The sequence below is a fragment of the Palaemon carinicauda genome, chromosome 25 (genome assembly GCF_036898095.1).
Source record: "Palaemon carinicauda isolate YSFRI2023 chromosome 25, ASM3689809v2, whole genome shotgun sequence".
Classification (NCBI taxonomy): Eukaryota; Metazoa; Arthropoda; class Malacostraca; order Decapoda; family Palaemonidae; genus Palaemon; species Palaemon carinicauda.
In genome coordinates, this window is record NC_090749.1 from 102,281,107 (window position 1) to 102,288,606 (window position 7,500).

Below are 7,500 nucleotides of genomic sequence, written 5' to 3' on the forward strand. Positions count from 1 at the left end.
AATGATGCAGAGGCTATGACGCTACCTTAAGACTAGAGAACAATGGTTTGATTTTGGAGTGTCCTTCTAGAAGAGCTGCTTACCATAGCTAAAGAGTCTCTTCTACCCTTACCCTTTAGAGGAAAGTAATATCAGTGTTGTCAGATGTATGAGGACAGAGGAGAATATGTAAAGAATAGGCCAGATTATTTGTTGTATGTGTAGGCAAAGGAAAATGAGCCGTAACCAGTGAGGAATACAATGGAGTACTGTCCTAGCCAGTCAAAAGGCCCCATAACTCTCTAGCGGTAGTATCTCAACGGGCGGCTGGTGCCCTGGCCAACCTACTACCTATAAATAGCTAGATTAATGTGAGATAGACAGGTATATTGAAATATAGATAGGTGGATAGACAGGGCTATTTTTCCCTGTTGGAGCCCTTGGGCTTATATTATCTTGCTTTTCTAACTAGGGTTGTAGCTTGGCTAGTAATAATAATAATAGTAATAATAATAATGATAATAATAATAATAATTTAGATAAATTTGCAATTGGTTGTGGTGGCCGATGTGGTAACATCCCTGACTGGTGAACGCCAGACTGGGGTTCGAGTCCCGATCAAACTCTTTAGTTCCTGTGGTTGCTGCAACCTCACTATCCTTGTGAGCTAAGGATGGAGGTGGGGGGGGGGTAGGGTTTGGGAGAGCCTATAGGTCTATCAGCTGAGTCATCAGCAGCCATTGCTTGGCCATCCTTGGTCCTAGCTTGGGTGGAGAAGGGGCTTGGGCGCTGATCATATGCGTATAGGGTCAGTCTCTAGGGCATTGTCCTGCTTGATAGGGCAGTGTCACTCTCCCTTGGCCCTGCCATTCATGAGCGGCCTCTAAACCTTACGTTCCCATCATGCATCTGCGGAGGAAGCTCACCAGTAGGACGTCAAAACCCCCATTGCTATACTCGCCATGCGCCACTATAGTCCATTTCTTTTAGCGATGCATATTTGCACCGACTCGCAGCAGTGCCCTTTTAGCTCGGAAAAGTTTCTGGATCACTGATTGGTTGGACAAGATAATTCTAACCAATCAGCGATCAGGAAACTTTTCAGAGCTAAAAGGACACTGCCGCGAGTCGGTGCAAATATGCATCGCTAAAAGAAATGGACTATAGTCTTTTTATTTGAAGGTTCTTTCCCAATTATTCTATTATACCATCTATCGATTACTCTCAAATATATATCTTTATTTCTTCAATTTGTTACGAATGCTTTTCTAGAACAAAGTGATCAGATATACTATTTTAAACTTGTTTATGACTTTTACCGCCATCACCGAAATTGGGAGGAGGTTAAGGGTTAATGCTCTCAGGTTATAATTTATTTACCTAAACTCAGGTATAAGTGGTTGTAGGATGGATGAATATCGGTAGATATCTAGGGTGAATTTAGAAAACAAACAGATAAAGGACACTGTAACGTTAGGCGAGGATTGATTACCTAAGTGGGAGTGTGATGGGAGGCTGAATTTTCTGTGATCTGTTCTATCAAACATATTCCAGTCACTATATTTTACCATATTATTATTATTGTTATTATTACTATCCAAGCTACAACCCTAGTTGGAAAAGCAAGATGCTATAAGCCCAGGGGCTCCAACAGGGAAAAATAGCCCAGTGAGGAAAGGAAATAAGGAAATAAATAAATGAAGAGAACAAATTAACAATAAATAATTCTAAAATAAGTAACAACGTCAAAACAGACATGTCATATATAAACTATTAACAACATCAAAAACAAATATGTCATAAATAAACTATAAAAAGACTATGTCCGCCTGGTCAACAAAAAAGCATTTGCTCCAACATTGAACTTTTGAAGTTCTACTGATTCAACCACCCGATTAGGAAGATCATTCCACAACTTGGTAACAGCTGGAATAAAACTTCTAGAGTACTGCGTAGTATTGAGCCTCGTGATGGAGAAGGCCTGGCTATTGGAGAAGGCCTGGCTATTAGAATTAACTGCCTGCCTAGTATTACGAACAGGATAGAATTGTCCAGGGAGATCTGAATGTAAAGGATGGTCAGAGTTATGAAAAATCTTATGCAACATGCATAATGAACTAATTGAACGACGGTGCCAGAGATTAATATCTAGATCAGGAATAAGAAATTTAATAGACCGTAAGTTTCTGTCCAACAAATTAAGATGAGAATCAGCAGCTGAAGCCCAGACAGGAGAACAATACTCAAAACAAGGTAGAATGAAAGAATTAAAACACTTCTTCAGAATAGATTGATCACCGAAAATCTTGAAAGACTTTCTCAATAAGCCTATTTTTTGTGCAATTGAAGAAGACATAGACCTTATGTGTTTCTCAAAAGTAAATTTACTGTCGAGAATCACACCTAAAATTTTGAAAGAGTCATACATATTTAAAGAAACATTATCAATACTGAGATCCGGATGTTGAGGAGCCACCGTCCTTGACCTACTTACAATCATACATTGAGTTTTGTTAGGATTCAACTTCATACCCCATAATTTGCACCATGCACTAATTCTAGCTAAATCTCTATTAAGGGATTCACCAACCCTAGATCTACATTCAGGGGATGGAATTGATGCAAAGAGAGTAGCATCATCTGCATATGCAACAAGCTTGTTTTCTAGGCCAAACCACATGTCATGTGTATATAGTATGAAAAGAAATGGGCCAAGAACACTACCCTGTGGAACACCGGATATCACATTCCTATAATCACTATGGTGCCCATCAACAACAACTCTTTGGGATCTATTACTTAAAAAATCAATAATAATGCTAAGAAACGACCCACCCACTCCCAACTGTTTGAGTTTGAAAACAAGGGCCTCATGATTAACACGGTCAAAGGCAGCACTAAAATCAAGGCCAATCATACGAACTTCCCGACCACAATCAAGGGATTTCTGTACAGCATTGGAAATTGTAAGAAGGGCATCACATGCTCCAAGGCCTTTACGAAAACCAAATTGCAAACTAGGGAAGAGATGATTACCTTCAGCAAACCTATTAAGACGTTTTGCCATAAGACGTTCAAAAACTTTAGATAATATGGGAGTTATGGAAATTGGGCGGTAATCAGTGGGACTTGAGCTACCACAAACACTTTTACATAGAGGAGTAACATTACCAATTCTCCAACTAGTGCTAAAAGCTCCTCTTCTTGCTAACTTGCGCAAAATAACAGATAACTTTGGAGCTAAGAAATCTGCTGTCTTTATAAAAAACAAAGGAAAAATATCATTTGGGTCTACACCTCCATAAGCATCAAGCTTCACCAACAGAGCTTTAATCTCACGAGATTGAAAAGCTAAACTAGTTAGTTTAGCCTCAGGAAAACAGGAAGGAGGAAGTTCAAGTTTTTCATTACTCTGTTTACTGTCAAAAACATCAGCCAAAAGGGTGGCCTTTTCCTTTGGACAGTGACTGACTGATCCATCTGGTTTAAGTAAAGGAGGAACTGTTGCATCTACACCAAAGAGTGCAGATTTAAGGGTAGACCACCATTTATGTTCCTGAGTTGTACCAGAAAGTGTTTCTTTTATGGTTAAATTGTACTCCTTTTCAGTCGAGGCATAAACTCTCTGAGCAAAAGCTCGAAGCTGAGTATAGTTGTTCCAGGTCAAATCTGATCTGTTACCCTTCCAAAGATGATAGGCCTCCTGTTTCTCCAAATAAGCACGTCTACAATCATCATTGAACCACGGTTTGTCCTTCACTCGGTACCTTAGCACACGAGAAGGGATACGCCTAGTCTGACCATGTTAGCAGCCATAAATCCACTGCGATTGACTGAAAGGACAGTGGCTTTAAAAATCACTCTTCAATCTCTGAAGCCTGTTCTCTAAGACTGTACATGCTATTTGTTGTAGAACACTTTGCAGAGTGGGGAAAATTTGATTATCTTTAATGCATGTCGTACTCTCCTAAACGGGAGGTCAGCAGCTCCATGCTCATAGAAACTTGCATATGTTGAAATTAATGTTTTTGCTACTTATAGAGCTCTGATTTGGTACGATAGTTTGATCAGCTCCTAAATCAGTGTACGTTGAATCTCACTTATTGTTGAGCCAATTGTTCGCTACACTTACAATGTTCCTAGGATTCATAAACAAGCTTCGACTACCTTCATTTCCTCGGAGGTGGGCAGCGTCATCAGTGCACCCTATGCCGTGCTCTGTAGGCAATACATAGGGTGTTGGCAACGTTCCTTGGGCCCCTAGCTGCACTTGTTTTATTCCCTTATTCAGTCTCATTTTGCTTCCATCTTGATCTCCAATCTCTTCTAACTTTCACTTCATAGCATAACTTTAAGGTATCTCCGCTCGGGCACCTTTACACTGGATGGCTTTACAGGCCCCAGTACAAGGCTCTATATATCCAAAAGTAATTCATAAATCAACTCTGACCACCTTCGAGAGGAAGTGTAAAGGTAACTGAGACCTGTGCGTTAATCCTTGGCTGTTGGTGTTTGTAATTTTGCGAACAGCTTTTACTGCCATTACACATATCCGCTGGAAGGAGACATAGCTTCGTTTATTTAATGTGTGGAGCTTTGTCATTTTTTTGGTAGAATTTTTGAGTGCAATTCTTCTAACTCTAGTGAAAGTTTTATGCCGGAAGATTACCTATGGTACAATACTATCCTATTCTACTTCCTATGTGCAGTAGATGACCAACACGAGTTCTGCGAATACCTAGACCTGGGTGTTCAACACAAGTTCTTCGAATACCTTAACCGGTGTGTACAACATGTATTCTGCAAAGTCCTAGACCAGAGTTTTCAACACCCTTTCTGCGAATACCTTGACCTGGTTGTACGACATGAGATTCGCAAATACCTAGAACTAGGTGTAGTTCAACGTATATTGGGAATTTCATGAAGCAGCTGATTTACTTGAATGAGCATATTTGCATTTCATAGAAGAGCTCGTCTTTCTCGCTACCTCGATTACTGTTAAGATTTTGTTTACCAAAGAAGAGCGCAACATTTTCAAGAATTGGCCACAGTTCATAATACTTAGCGAATTAAGGTTACTGATCGATGAAGGAAAATGAGATTTTGTTCCAGATGTTAAATTTTGTTGGAAGAGAGGCATCAGTTGTTAACATATCGTAGTACTTAAAGTTTTACATACAATATTTATCATGGATCTGCAATGAGAAAATGATAAAAAAATGTGTTGGCGTGCTTTACAAACTAAAATCTTGAAACATATGTATCAGTTTACTTAATCAACTGAAAAAAAATATTAAGGTAAATGTGTCAGTGGGGTTTGTAAACATTAAAATATGGACAACTACAAGTGCTTTAAAGCAAAACGTCGACTTCGGCCGGCTAATTTGGCGGCCATTTTGAAAAGTGGCTGCCATCTTGGATTTTCAGTTAGCCAAATTTGATGTTTGTAGCATCATTAGCCTGATTTTTCTGTTATCTCGTTCAAAAGTTCAAACTTGCAGCGAAGGTATTTATGTTGACCAGATTGATAGAAGTCTCTTAATAGCTTATTTATGAAAGATTTATTCTAACGTTGTTACTGTTATTAAATATGTTATCTTAATTGGTCATTACTTTTCTTGTATGTTTATTTCCTTATTTCCTTTCCTCACTGGACTATGTTTCCCTGTTGGAGCCTAAGGGCTTGTAGCATCCTGCTTTTCAAATTAGAATTGTAATAAAGTAATCTCGCACTGCAACAGAATGGGAGAAGAGGAACTTTCCGGTTCTATTGTAATATTCTTACGAGGTAAATTTCTTTTCCAAAATTGAAATCACTTTTGTCGAGACCAGCCGCGCAACGAAAGCGCCGCTCAGAACCAGGTCTGACTGCTTGTGTAAGAGCAGTCACATTATTGATAGAGTAACAGGCTGTCTGCTAAAGAAGGTGATGAATGCAAGAGTTGATGGGAGAAGTACAAGAGGAAGGCCAAGGTTTGGGTGGATGGATGGAGTGAAGAAAGCTCTGGGTGATAGGAGGAGAGATGTGAGAGAGGCAAGAGAGCGTGCTAGAAATAGGAATGAATGGCGAGCGATTGTGACGCAGTTTTGGTAGGCCCTGCTGCTTCTTCCGGTGCCTTAGATGACCGCGGAGGTAGCAGCAGTAGGGGATTCAGCGTTATGAAGCTTCATCTGTGGTGGATAACGGGGGAGGGTGGGCTGTGGCACCCTCGCAGTACCAGCCAAACTCGGTTGAGTCCCTTGTCAGGCTGGGAGGAACGTAGAAAGTAGAGGTCCCCTTTTTTGGTTTTGGTTTCATTTGTTGATGTCGGCTACCCCCCAAAGTTGGGGGAAGTGCCTTGGTATATGTATGTATGTAACAGGATACTTGTTTATTAAAAAGTATGACATTTTAAAAGCTGAAGAATGAGAAATATTAAACTATTAGTATTTGATAAAACAGCAAAGTTTATGTATACATGTCCCCCCCTTTCTGAGTGGGGCTACTTAACGCGGGGAAAGGGTTTGTGTATCGCCATGATTAGCAAAGCTGTATTAGTCAGGGTCACACATACAAGGTTGGTTTGCTGTGAGCTATCAGACTGAAATCTCACAATTACCAATCAAACTCCATACGTGAATGGACATGTTTGAGGACCTTGCACCGCAGTGGACTAGCAATGGCCGATGCTGATGGTGATGAGACGTGTTTTTATATTCTACCGGTCAGTTTGTACTGGTTTTATACGTGTTTTAAATAGCCATGATAGTATCTTGACTTTCTCATCAGGAATATATACAAAAGAATATTTATTCCCCTATGGCAAGATTCTAACTTGCACGCGAGAAATTAAAACAAGCATGTTCTGTTTCTTCTACAAAGGAGTGACTTCAAACAAATAAAAAGTCTAATAGTCACTGCCACATTCACACTTTAATATACTAGATCTGGGAATTACCCCTATCAGGAAAACTCACAAATACAGTAAGATGCCCTACGAGCAGTTTGTCGAACCCGCTTACGCAACCGAGGTTTTAAAGATATGATAATTTATTCCTTTAGTAGAGGTGCTGTCTTTAAGAATGGCTTAGTCTGCCATCTTTCCTTCACTTGCTCTCCGGGCTAAGACAATAGGCTGATGTCAGGGTGATTGCCGAGCGCGGCGCGGGGCATTGCGACACTACCGAAGAAGAAGAAGAAGAAGAAGAAGATGGTGATGATGATGATGAGCTTGGGTAAAGAACCTTATTCAAGGTCTACATTTCCTCTTTATATTCCTTTACTAAATAAAGGTGATTTCCACAGTTTCTCTAAGGTGGCGTTACTAGCATTTCACCATTAGGACTAGGCTTATGTTTGCCTGAATTGGTGTTTGGGCTTTCAGGCTTGCACTTTCTATAAAGATAAAAAAGAGGTAATATAAAAAGGCATGATATATGACTAGAATAATAAAGAACAGTGTACAAGATCAACAAAAATCAAAATATGTTGGAATTTTAGGTGTAGATACAAGCAACTACTTTATGAAAGGGAAAACAGAA